Source organism: Sceloporus undulatus, chromosome 2 (assembly GCF_019175285.1).
Source record: "Sceloporus undulatus isolate JIND9_A2432 ecotype Alabama chromosome 2, SceUnd_v1.1, whole genome shotgun sequence".
Lineage (NCBI taxonomy): Eukaryota > Metazoa > Chordata > Lepidosauria > Squamata > Phrynosomatidae > Sceloporus > Sceloporus undulatus.
The window spans coordinates 61,383,395-61,404,675 of NC_056523.1; the positions used below are offsets into that span (position 1 = coordinate 61,383,395).

At 40.2% G+C, this 21,281-nt stretch overlaps 1 protein-coding gene across 2 annotated transcripts in view; it reads left to right on the forward strand.

Annotated features, from left to right (window-relative positions):
• Positions 1–21,281, forward strand: part of FGD3 (FYVE, RhoGEF and PH domain containing 3) — a 122,357-nt gene that overhangs the window by 27,708 nt on the left and 73,368 nt on the right. Inside the window, exon 1 of one of the 2 annotated variants that reach the window (XM_042451018.1) lies at positions 14,118–14,451. The exons of the other annotated variant lie outside the window; for it this stretch is intronic. The gene's annotated coding sequence lies outside the window, so the exon portion shown is untranslated. Of the gene's footprint in view, positions 1–14,117; positions 14,452–21,281 lie in introns of those variants that run through there. 2 annotated transcript variants of the gene reach the window in all.

Genomic DNA, 21,281 nt, shown 5'->3' on the forward strand with positions numbered 1-21,281 from the left:
GAGACCAGGCTTTGAATCTCTGCTTAGCCAGGAAAACCTATTTGGTGACCTTGGGCAAGTCACACACTCTCAGCCTCAGAGGAAGGCAGAAGGAAACCCCTTCTAACAAATTTTGTCAAGAAAACCCCATGAAAGGTTTCCTTGGGGTCACCATAAGTCGGAAATAACTTGAAGGCACAAAACAACAATAGTTAGCAATTCTACTGACCATATGCATATAAAAACAGGGTGCCCTCTAGTGATTAATTCCACAGAGCTGTATTGTGAAATACAACATTTACAAGTAAAGATTGGTTTATTTTAGGACCTGAATTGATAGACTCAGTGGTCTTTAGTGTTTATCTTAATGCAGGACTTGGAACATTCACATACCACTTATGATTATGAATAACAATATCAACAAAAATGCAGCCTGTCTCTAGTTCTTTCTATCAGGGATCTTGTGGCAGTGCCCAGTAAATGTGTGTGTGCACCTTCAAGTTGCCTGTTGACTTACGGCAACCCCATGGATTTCACAGGCTTTCTTAAGTATGGAATACTCAGGTGTGTTTGCCAGTACCTTCCTCTGAAATATCGCCTACAGCACATTCTAAATCTCCCTTTCCTTTCTGGGGGAGATGGAGCCAAGGAAGTAAATTGTTTGTCATAACATGTTGCAGAAGTGACAAAGATACTATTCTGAGGAGTCACTAACAAACCAAAGGAAATGAGACCAAATATTTTAGGGTAGATAAAAGGATGTGGCAAAGCTAAACTTAAGGAAATGGTCATGTCATCTTCTGTTTTTGGTGTTGAATTTTCCTTGCCCCATTTTCCTTGCTCATCAAACATTCATGAACATTCTTTTTTCTTTCTTTCTTTCTTTCCCTAAGCTCACATTTGCCATGTTCATAAATTACATGGCAAGTCAGACCTTTCAGTTTGATCTCTGGCGGATTTGCAAAAAACGTGGCTCTAATTTTCATCCTTTTTTTCCATCTTTTTTTAAACCTCTATCTCCCTTGCTCCCTTGTGTATATCATTCAGCTGGGGTAACTAAATGGAATTTCTAGAAAAGCATTTTAAAGTTTAATGTAGTATCCTTTTTTCATTGGCTATTGCAGTAAGCTTTTTTTTTACAACTACTATTTATAGAGACTACAGATTGTCCAAAATCTTTCACATACACTCTTTAAGTTATGCTTACTGTGTAAAAGTATGTCAGTGTTATCATCTCCATAATACAGTAATGGGGTTGCTGGAGCTCTTAGAGAATGCAGCCAGAGCTTTTATATCTAAAGAGAAATCTGAACTGGGACTTCACATTTAGCCATTTTGCTTCATTGTATGCCTGTGTTGCCTATTCTGCATGAAACACTATCTATCTGATTAATTATTTTATATCCAGCTTTTTTCCTAATATAGACCAAAGGTGGCTTACAATATAAGTTAAAATAATATATAGCTAAAACAACATATAATTGTTGTTGTTGTTGTGTGCCTTCAACACATTTTTGACTTACGGCAAATCTACCATGGGCTTTTATTGGCAAATTTCTTCAGAGGGAGGTTGCCAATCTGAGGCTGCGAGAATGTGACTTGCCCAAGGTCGTCCAGTGGGTTTCATGGCCGAGTGGGAATCAAACCCTGTTCTTCAGAGTCATAGCCCAACACTCAAATCACTATGCCACAAAGTTTAAAAAAATAACAATCCAATTACAACTTCTAAACATCTGAAGAAATAGATTTATGTCAACAAAACCATAGGCTGCTTCTTTCTCTCCATTTGTCTCAAATGTGCTATTTATTGTTATATTTTTACTTCATTTATATGCTGCCTTTCTTCCAGAATTTATTATTCCAGAAATAATAAATTACAACAAAAAATTAAAAAATTAAAAATTCCCTATCAAATACTATAGAATCAGTTAAAAGCTATACAAACTTTTTTTTTAAAATCCATACATCTGAATAGAAACCTTCCTTGCTTAACCATTAAAATGTCTTTGCCTTCTGGCAAAATAAATCCCTTTTCATACTGATTCAGATTAGCAAAGCTATGTCTCTGAACATTTGAAACAGTTAAAAAATATTCAAAGCACAATAAAACATGCAACACACAACGTTAAACAATCCTGCCACCACCAATGAAAAGCTGATGGCCTGTTTATATAAAAAGCTCCCTCCAGCACTGTATTGTTGGATCTGCCTTTTGACCAGGAACACCTAGTACCAAATTGATAGCTATGTAGATGTCAAGCAAGCCTTCGTGGGGAGGCAGTCCAAAGGCAGGAGCCAGTACTGTGAAGGGTCTGACTTGGGTTGCTTTTGATATTGGACTTGCTCTCAGAAAAGAGCCTAAGATCCAAAACATACTGCAGAAATAATCCAGTTTCAGACTGCTTTGACTGCTTTTGCTCAATGCTAGGGAATCTTGGGAACAGTAGTTTTGTGAGATATTTAGCCTTCTCTATCAGAGACCTCTGGCACCACAAGATTCCCTACCACTGAGCCAGGCCAGTTAAAGCAGCCTCAAACTGGATTATTTCTGTAGTGTGTTTTGGACACTAGATGTAGAGCTCAGCCTGCCTGCAAATGGCTATCGAAGAAAATAGTTGGCACCAGGTGATATAGAGCTACAGCGGTGAGCACTTTAAATTAAATTAGAGGTGAATAGGGTGCAAGTGAAGCTGCTTCAAAACAGATATACTGTACTCCCACTTTTTCTGGCCTGTTCACAGGCTAATAGATATATTCTTAGCTGACTGCAGTTTCCAGACAGTACTGAAATACTGAAATAATCCAGACTGTATATTAACTGGATACATGGATAACTGTGGTTGAGTTAAATTCCATAGATTAAGATGGTTTACCACAATAATATGAAATCATAATTGAAATATGAAACATAATTCAAATATCAAACATATGCAGGTAATATAAACAATATATATAAAGTGAAAAACATGACCCAGGTCAGACAAGTGCCTGCTGGAATAAATTGGTTTTACACCCTTTCTAGAATGCAGTAATGGAAGAACAGCTTTTTTCCAAGGAGACTTGTCAGAGACAAGGTCTTGCTTTTCAGAGTTTGATTTTCATATTTCATTTAATAAAGGGACACTTTATGGGGGTCTGAACATCGTAAGACGGATAGTACATGCAGTTGGTTCAGGGGAATGGCTTCAAAAGTAAGCAGCAGTTTCCTGAGTGGAGCCCAGAAGTTGCCAGGCAATGGCTGTAGAACTGAAATGAATGTGCTTTCATCACTCTGTATCTGTCAGGAAACAAGCAACAGTATTCAGCAGCAGCAGGAAGCAACCAGCTGCAGCTTCTGAAGCATCTTCAAGGGCAACCCTTCTTAAAGGGCATAATTTTAGCTTCAGCCTCTTAATTTTACCTGTGTGATCATCCTCCATATGCAAGATTCTAACAGAGGCAGGTGCCCTTCCATGCATAATCTTAGGACTCACCTATGAAGTCTTGGGAAAAGTAATTTAAAAATATGGAGTCAAAGCCAAGAATGTTTCCTGTGTTATTTCTCCATTACTTCAGATTGCAGTAATACTTGAAGGAGACTCCAATAATGGCATTGGTACAAGAGTAGGTTAGTGTGGAGGTAGGGTTTACTTTAGTTGTCAAGGTCCAGGACTATATAGGAATCAAAAGGAAAGTACAGTTGGCCCTTCTTATCTATGGATTCAAGCACCCACAGCTTCAAAATATTCAAAAGAAGTATACATTCCAAATAACAAACCTTAATTTTCCATTTTATATGCTCTGCCATTATATTTAATGGGACTTGAGCATCCAGACCCCAGTGGATAACAAGGTCCCACTGTACTTCTGCTTCTGATTATGTAGTCTGTTTGATTTCTCTATTGGCCATTGGGTCATGTTCATGTCAGCTGTTGGGTTGCTTGTAGAAATGTTTGTGACCAATAAACTGTTGGCCTTGTAAAATTCAGTCATTCTTTTCCTGGTTCATTGTTTGATCCAAGACAAAAAATTTTTTCCTACAATCTTTGATTCTGCTCTGTTTCCAATTTTTCCCTTACCTAGTATGTCCAACCCTTAGCACAGTACCTCCATTTGCCCAAGATTATATTAATAGGGAAATCCTGCTCCTTCTCCTTTCCCTGAGATTCATCCAATATTGCGCAATATTGAAAACACAAGTGCCTGCATAAACATGCACACACAAAGCTAATAAGGGACAAATACTGGTAAGATGTGTACGCTGCACATCAAAATGTGTATGCTGCTTAAGAGCTCCAGAAAGAATTGGTTACATTTAAAAGTTTTTGTACTCTGGGAGCCTACCCATACACATACCCAGCATCAGCTCAAGATGACTAGAAGATGAATACCACACTGGAGAAGAATTTTAATATGTTGCTGGTTGAGCAGTTCATCTATGTGAGTAAAGACTTTTCAAAGAAAAAAAATTCTGTTCAGAGACACATAAGCATTATTTATATCTAAATTGACTCAGAATTTTACTGACGGTTGTTCTGCTCATTTGTCAGCACTACACTATAGTTTGTTAGATAAGTGAAGTGAAGCAACTTATTTTTCTGCTTGGTATTTTCTGATTGCAATATAATGGGTTGGATCCAGGTTAAGTTAGTTGAATTTAATTGCCACTCAAGTCAATGGAACTTAAGCCATGAGTTACTATCACACTGATTTTTATTTGAAATGTATTCTTTGCCTAATAAAACCCTATGAAATTCATGGGGTTGCCAAAAGTTGACATATGACTTGAAAGTGTGTGTGTGTGCCTCCCCCCCCATGTTTGACTGACTTAATTGGGATGTAACCCCACATCAATTGATGCCAGAATAAATGTAGCACACAAGTCCAGGACCTAATTATATATTTCAAATTCCTCTTGTCTTGATTCTCAGGACAGTGTAGCTAGAAAGATATAGCATGTAATATAATATGATTTTCAACGGAAGTCCCTGGGGCATGCAGAGAAAGTGCAAACTGCACCAGGTGACACCCTGGGGAGGGTGGGGTGATATACCCGGTGGGACTGGCACAGCTGCTGGGCAAGTGAGAAATGGTGTCATCTCCCTTTCTTGCTTGTGCAGCAGCAGTGTCAGATCCAGAACAAGCTGCTGGGATACTGCAGCAGCACACCTCATCACTGGCTGCTGGGTGTGTGTGTGCAGTGCCTTTCATTCCGGGTCTGGCATAGTTGCTGGGTGAGCAGCAATGCCGGACTGGAACAGGCTGTCAGGAGACTGCAGAAGAAGGGCTCATGCATACATCTGTTCTGGCTTCTTCACTGCTATGACTCTCTTGGCCAAGGAAGCCAAGGCAGTAGAGAAGCCCAAACAAGAAGCACCTCCCTCCCTTCTGTCCCCTCTCACTGCTACCTCGCCACCTCCTGGGTGGGATTGTTGTTGTTGTTGTTGTTTTGTGCCATCAGGTCATTTCTCACTTATGTCAACACTATTGACAACACAGGAGGTTCTTGACAATATTGGTTCAGTTTGCCATTGTCAGCCTCTGAGGCCACTCAGTGCCTGAAGTCATAGCCCAACAGTGAAACTGCTATGCCATGCTGGCTCAATAGGGTGGGATAGAAATAGTTTAATTATATTTTAATACATAAAAAATAAAATTAGACTGATACTTTGAACTGAGACTAGAAAGACAATGCTTACCAGTGTACACAATATGGAATTAGTATTTCATGTTCTGATTGCCCCTTATCAACAGCACAGGGAGACGTAACTGCAAAGGAAGACAAAGCACCACAAAATGTAGGACATTAGAAAATAAAATAGCAATAGCAAGTACATTTTTATACCGCTTATCAGTTAAGTAGCATTCCCTAAGTGGTTTGCAATGTATAAGCCAATTTCCCCCAACAAGCTGGGTACTCAATTTACTGACCTACGAAAGGATGGAAGGCTGGATCAGCCTTGGAGACCTCCTCTAGGACTGAACCTACAATGTTGTGGCTGCAGTACCAGCATTTAATCACTGCGCCAACAGGGCTCCTAAAAGCTAAAAACACTAATATAAATTCATGCTCCTTAGTTATGCTCAAAATGGGGGACATTTTAGAATTCTTCCTGGGCAGGAGGTTGAAATGTAGGACATATCCTGGTAACAGGACAGCTGCATTCTGTACCAGTTTAAGTTTCTGGACTTCTTTAATGACAGTAGTCTAACCTGAATGTATCTAAACTTGGGTAATTATGCCAATGTCTGACTTTTCTAGATATTGCCACAGGTGTTGTACCAGCTAAAGCTGGTAAAAGGCATCCTATACATGGATGTCATCCTCACATAGAATCCAGGAGAACCCTCAACCTTTAAATTTAGTTCTTCAGGAGCCCTCCTGAATTCAGGACTGGTTGTCTCCCTTTATCCAAATCAGCCAGCTTTCTCTTATCTGGATTATATCTTAGGCCTGTTACAGACAGCCAAAATAAAGCTGCTTCGAGTCACAGTGGAGGTAGTGTTTCAAATGATGCATGCATCTTAAGAGTCCAGAAAAGCCCACACCAAGCCTGCTCCAGTCCTTAGGGCTTTGGTGCGACTTCTGGACTCTTAGGACTCATGCATCATTGAAACACCTTACCTCCACTGTGACTCGAAGCAGCTTTATTTTGGCTGTCTGTACAAACCCCTAGTTTGTTCACATTCACTCATTCAAAAACAATCTGCAAATGCCCATTTAAGAGTTTGAAAACCTCCCTGGCAGTAGGCAAAAACAGTAGATCCCAGCACCATCTTCTAAAATTGACCCTCGCACCACAGCATTGCAATTTTAGTCATTCTGTAGAATGTTATTATTGTTAAGAACAAGCTCATAGAACTGGAAACCTAACCTCCACATCTAAAAGCTTCTAACTTCTGTTTTTTTATGCTCAATAGCTTACAGAAGTAAGTAGCTTGATGCACACTTTCAACCAGTCTTTATGTTTTGTGGGTGAGATTATTATTAAGAGCAATAAAGTGCTCTTATTTCTCCTAGACTAAGTGGTTGTTAGGTTAGGACTGCATGAAAAAGATAAGGATGCATAGATAGTTTAGAAGGGAAAAGTGACAGTGGGCCTTTTCATATTAAGCAGATATAGAGTTATGCTTACACTGTAACTTCCATAGCTGCATCCTATGGAATCCTGGGTTTAGTAGATTGATGAAGTATTAGAGTATTATAAAAAAAAAAGAAAGAAAGAAAGAAAGAAAGAAAGAAAGAAAGAAAGAAAGGGAGGGGGTTACTAAAGGGGTTTTTAGAAAAAAATATTTGGCAAATAATTCTAAAGTCCTTCTCTAAAGCAAAGCCCAGGATTCCACACATGGAAGCATGATACTTAAAATGGAATCACGGTGGCAGAATTGTGTTTTGTAAATGGGCTCAAAGTCTGTCTTGTGTTTGTACAAGATTTGAGATCCACCATTCAATAAAAATGTAGATTTGCAGAAACAAAGATTTTGTTGCTATGTGAGTTGACATTTTATTGTTGATTTATGGTGATCATAAGGCAAACCTATCATACGGTTTTCTTGGCAAGTTTCTTTAGAGGGGGTTTGCTGTTGCCATCCTCTGAGGCTGAGAATGTATGAATTGCCCAAGGTCACCCAGTGGGTTTTTATTCTCATGCGGGGAATTGAACCGTGATCTCCAGAGTTGTAGTCCACATCTTATTACCTGTCTTTTATTGCCGTTTGTTTCCAGTTCCCACATAACCAAGAAGGGGAGTGGCCTTTGCCTGCACTGACATCTCTCCAGACCATCTTAACTGACAACAGACGTAACATCTGAGACAAAATGTAGGCCTGTGACTGTAACATTGCCAACTCTTCTAGAACATGGCCACATAGCCTGAAAAACCCACAAAAAACATGGATGCTGGCCATGAAAGCCTTCGACTTCACATTGCCATGTTTCTTCTCTTGTGTATTTTGTAACGTCTTTGCCTCATGAAGAAACCAGTGAAGCTTTGAAAACTTGCTTATTCATTTTGGTTGGTCGATAAAGGTATTACTCTTTTGTGGATTTTGGATTTTGCTACATGGCCAACACAGCTACCCTAAATACAGTTTATCCTTTGTTATCTAATATACATGGACACTATTCCAGCCAGTTCTAAATAAAATCTGCCCAGTTTCAGTGTTCTGTACAATTCTGGAATACCTTTTGTTTTAAATGAAGATGTAGCTATGTGGCTAGTACGGTATATACTCAATGTAAGTCTAGAAATAGTAGTCAAAAATTGACCCCCCAAAAATCAGAGTCAACTCATCCACAGGTCAATGTAAGTATTTTAATTCTGATTTTAAAATAGGAACCACTGCCTGGTGAAAGGCAAGAGTGTAATCAGTCTTGCAAGTGCTGACCTCTCTCTACTCTCTCATCTATCCATTGTTTAGGGTGAGCACAAACAGTTATCCCTGCTAGTATTTGTAAATTTTTGGCATTGTTCCCCTTTGTTTCACCCTTTAGATCCTTTGTTACATGACCCTAGGTTTTACTCTTAACTTATAGACAAGTCATATCAAAATCCATAATTTTGACCTCAAAAGCTGCCCTCGATTTATACATACGGTCAATTTACAGGAGTATATACATTAGTCTATAATTTCCAAACATAGCATGCCCTGAAAAGTGGCTTCATGTCAAGGGCAATCGGGGTGATGGAGGAGGAGGAGAAGAAAGAAGGAGCCTTGAGAAAGGGTGCCAAGGGCAATCGGGGGTGATGGAGGAGGATGGAGCAGGAGGAAGGGTACCAAGGGCAATCGGGGTGATGGAGGAGGAGGAGGAGAAGGAAGGAGCCTTGAGGAAGGGTGCCAAGGGCAATTGGGGTGGAGGAGGAGGAGGAGGATGGAGCCTGAGGAAGGGTGCCAAGGGCAATTGGGGTGACGGAGCAGGAGGAGAGGAAAGAAGGAGCCTTGAGAAAGGGTGCCAAGGGCAATCGGGGTGACGGAGGAGGAGGATGGAGCCGGAGGAAGGGTGCCAAGGGCAGTTGGGGTGACGGAACAGGAGGAGGAGAAGGAAGGAGCCTTGAGAAAGGGTGCCAAGGGCAATTGGGGAGATGGAGGAGGAGGAGGATTGAGCCGGAGGAAGGGTGCCAAGGACAATCGAGGTGACGGAGCAGGAGGAGGAAGGAGCCAGAGGAAGGGTCAAGTTCAGGGGAGGCATGGTCAGAGGGAGGGCAGAGAACGGAACAAGTCTCCCTCTTGCACCAGGCAGCTGTCTCTCTCTCTTTTTATTTTTTATTTTTGACGGACTCTGCGAATGATTTTTGGGTGATACATATAGATAGAATGTGTGTGTCCTTGTTCTACATTTTCCTTTCATTTCCTCTTGCTCTTGGAACGGCAGCCTCACTTTGCAAGAGGCTTATTATTATTATTTTAATATTTGAATGCTACAATATAGATAGAATGTGTGTCTACTTATGTTACATTTTCCCTTTCATTTGCTTGCTCCTGGAACGGCAGCCTCACTTTGCAAGAGGCTTTATTTTATTATTTTCTTTTTTGTTTAAAATGTGAATGCTACAATGTGAATGTTTCAAATGTTTCCCTTTCATTGGCAAATTGATACATGAGTGAATGCTTTTGCTACACACAACACACACACACACATCCCTGGAGGTTTTTAAATGTGACAGAATATGTGCACTCTGCTGCCGGTGTTTTTAAAAAAAGGAGGGGGGAAGCACCCATTCTGTTGGCCAATTGCTGTAGGAAACTTCACCTTTGACGAAAGCGGAAGTGAATTTGATTGACAGCAAAGGAACCTTCATTTAAAACCGGTACCGCAAATGTGAACTCTCTGCAAAGAGCTGCAATGTTATTCAGGGGTAAATAACCTCAATTAAGGTAAATGATAGTGGGTACTTGATTCCGGAGGGATTCGGGGGGGATCCGAATCTGCCCAGTTCCACCCAGGGCAAATAGGTGAGTGGGAATGGGGCCTTAGAGAGGTGTTCTCTCAGGTAAACGATTTTTTTTTAATTTGTATTTTTTTTACTTCCAAGGAGATCTTGTGCCCCTAACTCTAGCAAATGTGGAGGGCCCACTGTATATCAAAGATGCCAAACTGGCTAGTAGTTTTCATGCAGGCAGACCTCTTTCCTGAGTAAACATTTAGTAACTCTGTAGTGGGAGGACAGGGCTAAGAGAGAGGGGCAGCAGTGCAGTGTTTGTTTTCTTTTCCAAGACTCTGTGTGTGTGGATACATGGATGACTGCTCACCCTTTTGCTTCATTTAAAACAAAAATGTATTTATTCATTTAATACATTTATATACAGTCTTTCTCCCAATAATGGAACTCAAGATAGCAAACAACATTTTAAAGCAATACAGATTAAAAACACTACAGAAGTTAAATGAGAGTATAAAATATACAGTTAAGCAACCATTTATTTATTTATTTAAACAATTAAAATATTAAAATACATTAAAAGCAATAAAAATAAAAAACCTCAAAGCCAGTACAACAAAGCATTAAAAGCTTAACCTCAACAGTTAATTTTTTTGTCTCTAGGCATTTTGGGGATTGTGGGTGATAGAGTGCATGCAGTGGTTGTGTGTGTTGTGTGCTTTCAAGTAAATTCTGTCTAGTGGTGATCCTAAGGCAATCCTATCATGGGGTTTTCTTGGCAAGATTTTTCAGAGGGGTTTTGCCATTGCTTTCCCCTGAAGCTGAGAGGGTGTGACTTGCCCAAGGAAACCCAGTGGATCTCCATGGCTGAGTATGGATTTGAACCCTGGTCTCCAGAGCTGTAGTCCAATGCAGGCTCACAGCTTGGATGTGCTCCTGGACTCCACTCTGAGCATGGACTCTACTCTGTGCACCAGCTGCACCCATTCCTTAAGACATCATATCTGGTTACAGTGACACATGCTTTGGTTACATCCCATTTGGTCTACTGCAATGTGCTCTACGTGGGGCTGCCTTTGGAAACTGTTTGAAAATTTCAGCCAATTACAGGGAACGTATAACTCCTGTATTGAAACAGCTTCACTCGCTACCAGTTTGTTTCCAAGCACAATCCAAAGTGCTGGTCATGACCTATAAAGCCATACACGGCTTAAGTTCAGACTATTTGAGAGACTGCATCTCCCCAAACAAACCAACTAAAGCCCTAAGATCCTCAGGAGAAGGCTTTCTCTCAATCCCACCACTATCCCAGGTTCACCTGGTGAGGACATGAGAGAGAGCCTTCTCAGTAGCTGCTCCCACCCCTTCCATGGGAGACTAGGCTGGCTTCCTCACTGCTGGCCTTCCGCCAGCAGGTAAAGACATTTTTATTTAAACAGGCCTTTTAAGATCTTGCAGGCTTGATTTTATTGAGGGATGAGGAGGTTGGTTTTAGAATCAGAATCACAGTGTTGGAAGAGACCACAAGGGCCATCCAGTCTAATCCCCCTGCCATGCAGGAACTCTCAGTCAAAGCATCCCCGACAGATGGCCATCCAGCCTCTGCTTAAAGACCTCCAAGGAGAGAGACTGCACTACACTCCGAGGGAGTTTGTTCCACTGTTGAACAGGAAGTTCCTCCTAATATTGAGATGGAATCTCTTTTCCTGCAGTTTGCATCCATTGTTCCGTGTCCTGTTAGTTTACTATTTTTTGTATGGAAAATTAAAAATTTTATATTTGTAATTTTAAATATTTTTTTATTTTAATTGTACGATTTTAATTGTTGTTTTAGAGTGTTTTATATATGTTATTAGCTTTGAGTCCCACTTTGGGAGAAAGGTGGGATAACAAACAAACAAACAAATAAATAATAAATTCTCAGACCACCACACCAGCTGTTGGAGAGCCTGATTTAAGGACCAAAGACATGAATGGCTTGAGAAACAAAGTCTCTGTCTCTCTGGCTTTGCTTCGCGAACAAAGATTCAGGAAGGATGCATCCCGCGCTTTGTACAAGCGCGTTGGTGACTAAAAAGGCCAATCCGGGACACACAGGTCCGGTTGCAGAATGCACAGCGGAAAGTCTCCTTGGGTGATGTTTCCAGGTTGTGGTTCTTTCTGCGTTGTCGTTTCTCTTCGAGACTCATTCGCCGTGAGCTTTCAAAAAAGGCTGCAGCATCGTGGATAGTGCGTCTCCATAACCACCTCTCTGAAAAGCTGTCATCTATTCCTAGCCATGCTGTCTCCCACTGTGTGCTGTAGTGTTACTGCTTTAAGTAGTAATGGCACTAATTCCAATACCTTTTAGTGAAATCATCAATCCAGTTCAGTCCCATAGGATGTTATTGATATGAGAAGCTTATATAAGCTTTGTCAGAGGAAAGGGTTGCCCTTCAGGCTTGTGTAGGGCAGTAGGCTTAGTTAGACACATCTGCTCCACCTAATTTGGTTTTACATTTGTATGGTACAATGCTCTACTCTTTGGCCCTGGGAAGTTTGGAGTTGTTTTGCATTTTAATGAACACCATAGTAAATCTCTTCTCTGTGGCAGCATATTCTGTATGGAAGTGATAGCATTTTAAATATATATACATATTTGCCAAATACCTGAGTTCAAACACAATCACTGGTCCACATCAGTGCCTTATTTCTCTGCAGACATTAACTTGCATGGATTTGTCCTCATGTAGTTTGTAAAAAGATTTTTAGATGCTTCCTCTTCAAATTGGAGTTCTACCACAGTGGTTCTTACTCAAGTGAAGTAGTATTTCAGTTGTTCCTTGGAGAGGCTAAATACAGCTTATGATTATTTCTTAGTTTAGGAGCTGTTGGATATGACATCTATATTAACATATTGTACAGTTATTCAATCTGAAAGCCAAGCTGAATTTATTTTTGAAGAAGATAAGATAGAAGCTGTAAAATAAATAAATAAATAAATAAATAAATAAAAAGATAAATAATCATCTTATTATTTATCTTTTTATACAGTGCTCCATTTAAGGATCTGAAGCTTTAAAACAAGACACAAATTTGCTTTAAGTCAGACCATCTTAAGGCAAATTTGTGTCTTGTTTTAAAGCTTCAGATCCTTAAATGGAGCACTGCGGAGCATCTTTATGTAGTGCTTTCTCATACTTAATAATAGGCAAAAGCAACGTCCAGAGAGCATTCTTGGAGATCCTCTGCTTTTTTGGAAGTTTTACAACTTCTTCAGGTGAGACCAGATATCTTGTGTATGGCAGATATTTAGTGACAGGATATTAATGGATAAATAATTATTAAAAAAAAAATGTTTTTGTATGATTACAACACAAATTTTAAAATCTGTGTTGAAACCTAGGACTCTCTGTGTATTTCATTCTCTGTCCATACACTCCCAAGCATTTATCCAGTGCCCACAAGCACAAGAGCTGATTTGTTTGTTTGCAAAGGATTGGGGAGATAGTGAATGCAAAGTGTGCAATCTAAAATGAATGGTTTCAGCTGGCTTTTAATGGAAGCACTGAGTACTCAGTAGATATAGCCTTGCCTAATGAAGTTGATTGTTCCAAATAGGAACTCCATTAGATGCCAGATGTGGGATGGGACATGCTGTTTATTCCCAAATCTGTGTTTTTCCTCTTTTTTTTTTTTTTTAATAAAAAAAACTTCTTCATGTGGCTGGCTAACTGAATGGCTTTAACTGATTTCTCCTTTGGAAAAGAGAATCTTAAGCGTGCATTTGTTACTACCAGAAACACAAAATACAGTTTTTACTTAGAGCCCTTGATATAAGAATAGTGATGAGCCTATTTCTCCAACAATTTTGTCCTCTCTGTTATTTCAGATGTTTGATAACTGGCACAAAGAACTCTCTGTGGACATGCAAATAAAACACTTTTTCAGGTGTCCCAGTTCTTGATGACGTGGGATTGTAGTGGCAGCAGTTGCTTTAAACACCCTCCTCCTATGCATTCAAGCCAGATCTATATAGGCATTAAAAATAACCCTGGTTCATCATCATAGTGAAACAACTGACATCTAAAGCAAACATAGGCCTGATCCTAGTAGTAATAGTAAAACACATTTCCTTTCCCTTGCTCCCAGCACCCATTCAGCCGCCCTTCAAAGCTTGTCTCTGTTCAGAAGCAGCATTTGTCATCCAAGGAGCCCCCTCCCCTTTTCCACATTTATTTCCATGGTAACCCTTTTAAGGCATTCTGCAGACTGAAAACTACTTTTGCTCTTTCATCATGCAAGCTGGCATTGTGAAGGGCTCGGTGTATTTCTGCTCATTCTGAATGAATACCAAAATAACCAGCAATTTTTGGATGGACAGTTTGCCTTTCTTTCCTTTTTTCAAAAAATTAGACTCACACAAAGGACCTTAGAGGCAACCTTCACATGACCTACTGTCAGCACATTGCTTGCTAAGGAAAAGCAATCTTAATTAATTGACCAATTGATTAACTTTGCGGGTAGGGAATTATCAGCATGATTGTTCGGGAAGTCAACAGGGCAATTCCCTGAATCCACTTCGAGGAAAAAATGGGCAGATGGCTGGCTGGGCTTTGCTGGTGAATTGCGGGTAAGCTCCCATGCTGTGATCTATGGCAAATCTCTCTCTCCTGCTTTCCTTTCCTTGTATATTTCTTTAATGTATATCCAGGGATCAGTTAGAAAATGGTGTCTTGATAGATGTCATGTTCTTTTTGTCTTGTGAACTGCAAATTTGCTGTTTAACGTTTGAAAAAAGGTTCATTCAAGGGCTCTTCCAGATTATATGAGCACAAAACATTTGATGCTGAGCATCTCTTTGCTGTTTTTGTTGCTTTAATGAGCCAGATTGACTTTACTATTATTATTTTTAAACCTCACATAGATAGAGAAGATTTACTTTAAACACCTGATCAGTTTAAAGGTATCTTTTCATTAGCTGTAAAAACAGCAGAGCATTATAAACTGAGTCTTAATCATGTGTGAAATATATTAGGTTGCCTGTTAAAATACAGCTTTTCCACACCACAGACTGATGTGCCAGTAACTTTTTATATGATTCTATGTCTATATTTGCTTGAATGCACAAACAGGCATAAATTGCATCTATGAATGGTGGTTTATACCAGTTTTATCAGTTGAAAGGTGGGGGGATTTTTTTGGTTCATGAAGCTGGAAGAGGTTGACCTATACTTGGCAATGAAAACCTAGTTCAGTCTTTTAAAAAAATACTGATGGGCATAATGATTGGGAAAATCACCATGACAACATGGTTTCCATTTCACGTTTTCTTACTATGCTGTGAAAACCCTTGTGTTTTTACAAGCCCTTTTACACAGTTAAATAATGGCAGTGCATCATCACTTCATAATGTAAGGATGCTTTTTGTTCTCAGCATAATTCTTACACATTCATTATTACATCTTAAGTTGTCTTCCATACATTCTTACTCTAGATAATCTGTTCTTGCCATTTCTTTCCTTTGTATACTTTGATTGTTCTGTTGTATCTGCACATTTATTGGCAAACCTTTGGATTTACACACACACGCACACAATTGCATACACAACAACTCTTGATTTATGTGTATTGTGACAATGAAGAGGTATCTTTCTATATACGTTTAAGCATATATCATATAAAATAACTTTTTTAGGAAGGGTTCCTGCCAACTAGGACAGAGATAATGAAATACTATGCTTGAGTGAATTTCTTCAAGATATTCCAATTAGTTGCTGTGGTTTGTCTTCCTGATCTCTGCAACCAAGTATCTGTCATCTCCCTTTGAATCTGGTAAAAATCTTCTTGGGTAATTTGCTTCTTCGGCACTCCATCCTTCTAGACCGGGGCTGAGAATGGGAAAGTGCCTCCCTTGGGTTGCTTGTGGCTCCTGTGACCCACTTTTTGCAGCCCCTGAAATTACCTTGGTGACTCCAAAAGTTAATCAACCTTAACATTAAAAAAATCTGCTGACTTTCACATGCAAACTGGCCAAATAAATTAAAAACAAACCACAATTCAAACCACAGCGGATAAAAATTTCACCTAAACCTTAGGAAGAACTTCCTGATGGTAAAAACCGTTTGACAGTGGAATGTGCTATCATAGAATGTGGTGGTGTCTCCTTCTTTGGAGGTTTTAAACAGATGCTGGATGGCCATCCGTTGGGAGTGCTTTGTGTCTTCCTGCATGGCAGGAGGTTTTACTGGTTGGTCCTTGTGGTCTCTTCCAATTCTGTTATTCTATGAAACTACAAATGTAAGAGTTTGTACCATCATACAACCCTTCTGGGGTTCCCAGAACCCCTTCTAGGACATCACTAATAGCACACTAAAATGTGATGGTGAGGCCTGCAGGGTGTGTATGTATGTATGTTCAGGGATGAAGATTACACCTGCCCTATCCCTGTTGTAAAGTGATATTGCCGACTCTGTATTCCCTACATTCCTTTAGCATGACTTCCCAAGATGGCATTGGAACAGTTGTTTTTAAAAAATATACACACACAAACACACACATCCCTGTAAGCACAGTCAGCTTCTGTATCCACGGATTCTTTATCCACAAATTAAAGCATCCACAGCTTGAAAATATTTACAAAAATTTTAAATTCCAAAAAGCAAACCTTGATTTTGCGATTTTATATAAGGGACACCATTTTATTATGCCATTATATTTAATGGGACTTGAGCATCCATGAATTTTGGTATCCACAGAGAGATCATGGAACCAAACCCCAGTGGATACCAGGGACCACTACTGTCTGCATATACTGTAGTTCTGAAAACAAAAGAATTGATGGTGGTGAAGAGAAAGTCAAAAAGTTAGAGATGCAAAATAAAATATTAATATATCATTGGTAGCATAACAAATTTCAGTACTTTTACAAAAGTACTTAAGCTAAAGATGCAGCAACAGCTACAGAGGTAATCTGTGGTAATGCATGAGATTTGATCACATTACACTGTAGATGTTACAGCATCCTAGGCAGATGGCTTGAATGACCATTGGGTTGTTAGAAAACATTCCAGATGTAAAGGCTTGAGAGCTAAATGTCTGTCAACATGCTGTTGTATGCTGCATTTTTTCCTGAGCCTCTTCTTTGCATTTGTGTAGTACATTTTATATTTCATTAAGAAGTTTAAGAGTCTCACTGCCTTACCCTTCTTCAGTAGTCTGTGACTTTAATTTAGTACCACTGGAAAGTCAAATAATATATATATATAAGTGAATCTATTATTGCTGTGAAATCACATACAAAGTGGGGTTGATTCTAGTGCAATATTGACATGCATAATAATAATAATAATAATAATAATAATCGTTATTTGCCTGGTTTGGAGGCCTGCATTTTTCAGAACCAGAATTACTTCCCAACAGATACAAAGAGCTTCCTTGCTATTTGGTAGCAAAACCTGAGAAGTTTCTAAATGCAAGAACGATGGTATACAGTCAGCTCTCCATATCTGTGAATTGCTTATCCTTGGATTCAACCAACCATGGTTTGAAAATATTTTTTTGAAATTGTGTAAATTCCAAAAAGCAAACCTTGACATTGCTACTTTATATAAGGGACACCGTTTTATTGTGCCATTGTATTTAATGGGACTTGAGCATCCATAGATTCTAACATCCATGGGAGTTCCTGGAACTAAACCCTAATGGAAACCAAGGACCCACTGTACTAGGGAACTCTTAAACATGGAAACAAAGTATTGAACCTTAACCTTAAATCCATGAACAAAATAGAACTCTGTTTATGGATTGGAAATCTCTTGCCACCCTCTATAGCTCACCTTCCCAAATATACTGTAGTTGATTCATACCAAAATATTAGAGCATGGCCATGTCAACAGACTTGGCTTCTATATTGCTTAGATGAGTTAAATCAGGGGTAGGCAACCTGCGGCCCGTGGGCCGGATGCGGCCCGGCAAGGCCTTGGGACCGGCCCCAGCCCAGTCCTGCCGCCGATTGCCACCGGGGCCTTTGGGAGGCAATTGTCTATAGAAGCCTCAGAAACATGCATTTATATTAACATTTTTTAAAAAATCAGCAAATTTTTTTCGCGTGTCCTCCATTTTTTTTTTAAAAAGTGTCTTCCATTTGAAAATTTTGTCCTACATTTGTCCTGGTTTATTTATATATTTAATTTTTTTTAAAAAAATTTATTTATTTATTTTTTGGCTTCGGCCCCCCAGTTGTCTGAGGGACAACAACCTGGCCCCCCGCTCAAAAAGGTTGCCTACCCCTGAGTTAAATGCTGCCCTGAAAACACTTTTGCTCAGTGTGTCTGCAGCATCTCAGCAGGAGATTCCTCTAGTACTGAGTTACCGATGGATTCTCCCACAGGTAGTGTGAAACTGACTCTTCAGTGTAAGCACAATTCTAGAGATTATGCTGCTGCAACCTGAGATCAGACAAATAGATATATAACTTCCGCAGCAATTTTTTTTGTTTTGATTTTTGTTTTTCATTGTTGTTGTTGTTGCTGCTGCTGTTCTGTTAAATTTGTCATCTGATTATTTACTTTCTCAATTCAGTAGAAAATTTTAGGGGCAGGTTTGCTGAAGTAAGAATGGTTACATTTTGATACTTGACCTCACATGACATGTGGGACTGTTCAGGGCTTCTGGCATCTTGTTCTCTTCAGTCAATTTCTGCCCATCTATCACCTTTATTCATTGTCTTTTACATCGCTGTGGCTACCAGATGGTTGAGTTTTAATGCTTGGTTGAATCAAATATGGGGCCCACACAGACATGCCAAAATAAAGCTGTTTCGGATCACTTTGGAGGTATGCTGTTTAAGTGATGCATGTGTCCTAAGAGTCTGGAAGCCGCATCAAAGCCAAGCTTTGGCATGGCTTCTGGACTCTTAGGACGCATGCATCACTTAAACTGCATACCTCCAAAGTGACCTGAAGCAGCTTTATTTTGGCCTATCTGTATGGGGCCTTAGATTTGTAATGGAAACAATGACCCTTGTTCAGCTATAGCTTGGCTGGCTAGCTTGCAGCAAACACAACACACCTGATAAGAGACATCGGTTCTGTGTGGCACTTCTGTGGAGGAACAGGAGAATCCATGGAAAGCCCACAGAGAATGGCCTTGCTGTGCTGTACATTCCGTCTTCCATTCCCTGTTTTTCCCTGTAGTGATTAGATGGTACCTGATCTCTGGCTAATACATCAGGAATGCAAACATTTCAACATCTAGAGATGTAAATTATATGATGGACTATGTAATCCTGTGATGTTGTTCACAATGTGATTTTTTATTGTGATTCAGTTGAAATGTGTGGGAAAGGGATAGGATTTTGTACAGACCTACTAAATAAAATTCATGAGTAGAGACAGCACTTTCATTCTGAAAATTAAAGATTTGTTTTCTTGTGACATACCTAAGCATTTCTATGAACAGACATTTGTACAAACAGGCAGTTGAGCAGCAGGACACTTAAAAAAACTAAACCAGCTTTAGATTTGAAGGAACCCAGTTTAGAATGATCTGAATGAATCCATTATGACTTTGCCTCTCCATAATAGTTGGAGTGAATCCATTATTTACCATTAATCTATGATGCTATTTTAAAAAATTAACTCCCTGACATTCCTTCTTGATCGGTCTACCCGGAAGATGTTCCACTTCTGCTTGCATGCTACTGCACTAATGAGGATTAAAATTTCCATGCTATTCACACTTGCAACTTAAAGTGCTTGTTTGTGTTCATTCCGACATTTCTGAAGCAACTGGGCAATCATCCCAGTCATCCTGTGCTTCATTCAAGTTCGGTTCCTTGCCCCTCATGTCATTAGAAGATGGAGTCTCACTCAGTTGCTTCATCTGAAAGGGGACAATTTTTTGAAGGTGGGATGAAACTTGAACAAAAAAGGCATCTATTTTGGTTCAGGCCTATTATTTAGGTCTCACTCAGATTTTACAGGTACCAACCCAAAAATAACTTTGTACATAGCAGCTTGTGGAGTGTTTGTAGAACTGCTTTCAAAAATGTGTATTGCAGGCGAAGGGGTAAGCGTTGCAATAAGGAAACACACCAAGCGAATAAATTGGAAGGAAGAGGCTACAATTTTATTGAATACAGCTGACAGGTGGGGTTGGCCCAAGACATGGTTGCGGATCTGGCATTGACCAATCCGACTGTTGATTGATGAACCCCATTGCCTGGTCACAGCCGGGCCTCGGGATGACAAAGGGGGGAGGGTAACTGGATATTCGCATGTTCACATCTCTGCCCCTTGTCACCAGGGGACACTGATCAGGAGTTGCCCCTGCAAAGGCAACTCCTCCTTAGTCCTAGCGCCCCGGTGCCCCATGGGACACCCAATACCAGTGCTCCGCAGCACAGGTAGCCATGCCCACTAGATCCACAACCCATGCTACTGCCCTCTAAAAGTTGTGACAACAAACCAGACAACAAAAGAGCAAACGGGGAGGAGGGGGAAATCCAAGCCGGAATGGTGCTTGTCACTTGGCCACATGGTGTTATATAGGACCCCCAGCCAATCGAAAGGGGGGGGGACAGAAGTCCCACTTCTCCTGGCCACCAGAACCAATAGGATAACCCAGAAGTCCAGTCCCTTCCAATGGCTGGGCCAGTCGGGAGCCACTTCTATGCCCTCCTCCCCCAGAGCACCCTGGGAAATGGTAATGCCCCTCTGGGCCATTTTAAATGAACTTCCAATTTATTTCCCGATTTAAAAAAAGGTTAGTTCTTGGTCAAACATGTCCATGGCCATTTGAAAACATGGTGAAATTGCCCTTTGTGTCTCTTAGGGGGCTTTTGGGAGGGGATGAAACCCTTCAAATAAATTTAAAACACTTCTTTAAAACATGGGTGTAGCAGGGTCCTCCTATGTAGCCTGTAACTTACAGACCACTTTCCTTGCCCCTACTGTAAGCCCTGCCAGAACTTTGCAGTCCAGCCAGAACCACTGCTGCCTAGTAAATTTCTGGCATTGGCTCTTGGCATTGGGCAGTGATGGCAGCCTGAGAAAATGAGAAAAGATGGAGACACAGTGAGGAAGGGTGATGTATTGGCTGCTTGGGTTAATAAAGAGAGAATGCACTCATCCATCAAAGGGCCATGGTGGCAGCTAAACCAGATGCATCTGAGACCATATAGAGTTTTCCTTTTAACCTCAACACCTCTAGGTTTATCATAGCAATACCACTTTGACTATGTGGCTGCTCACATGCCTCAGAGGAGATATGAGCAGGCCCATGGTCAAAGCAATACTGGTGTGACACATACACAGTTCTTTTTCTGTCCCTGGACAAAGCTAGCATCCAGTGTCAGAGACAAGGAATTTATTTTGATCAGTTGGATGGTGCAGAAACAAATATGCATAGTTTTAGACCAGAATTAGGCATCTTTAGTGTACATTTTTTCTAACTGGCAGA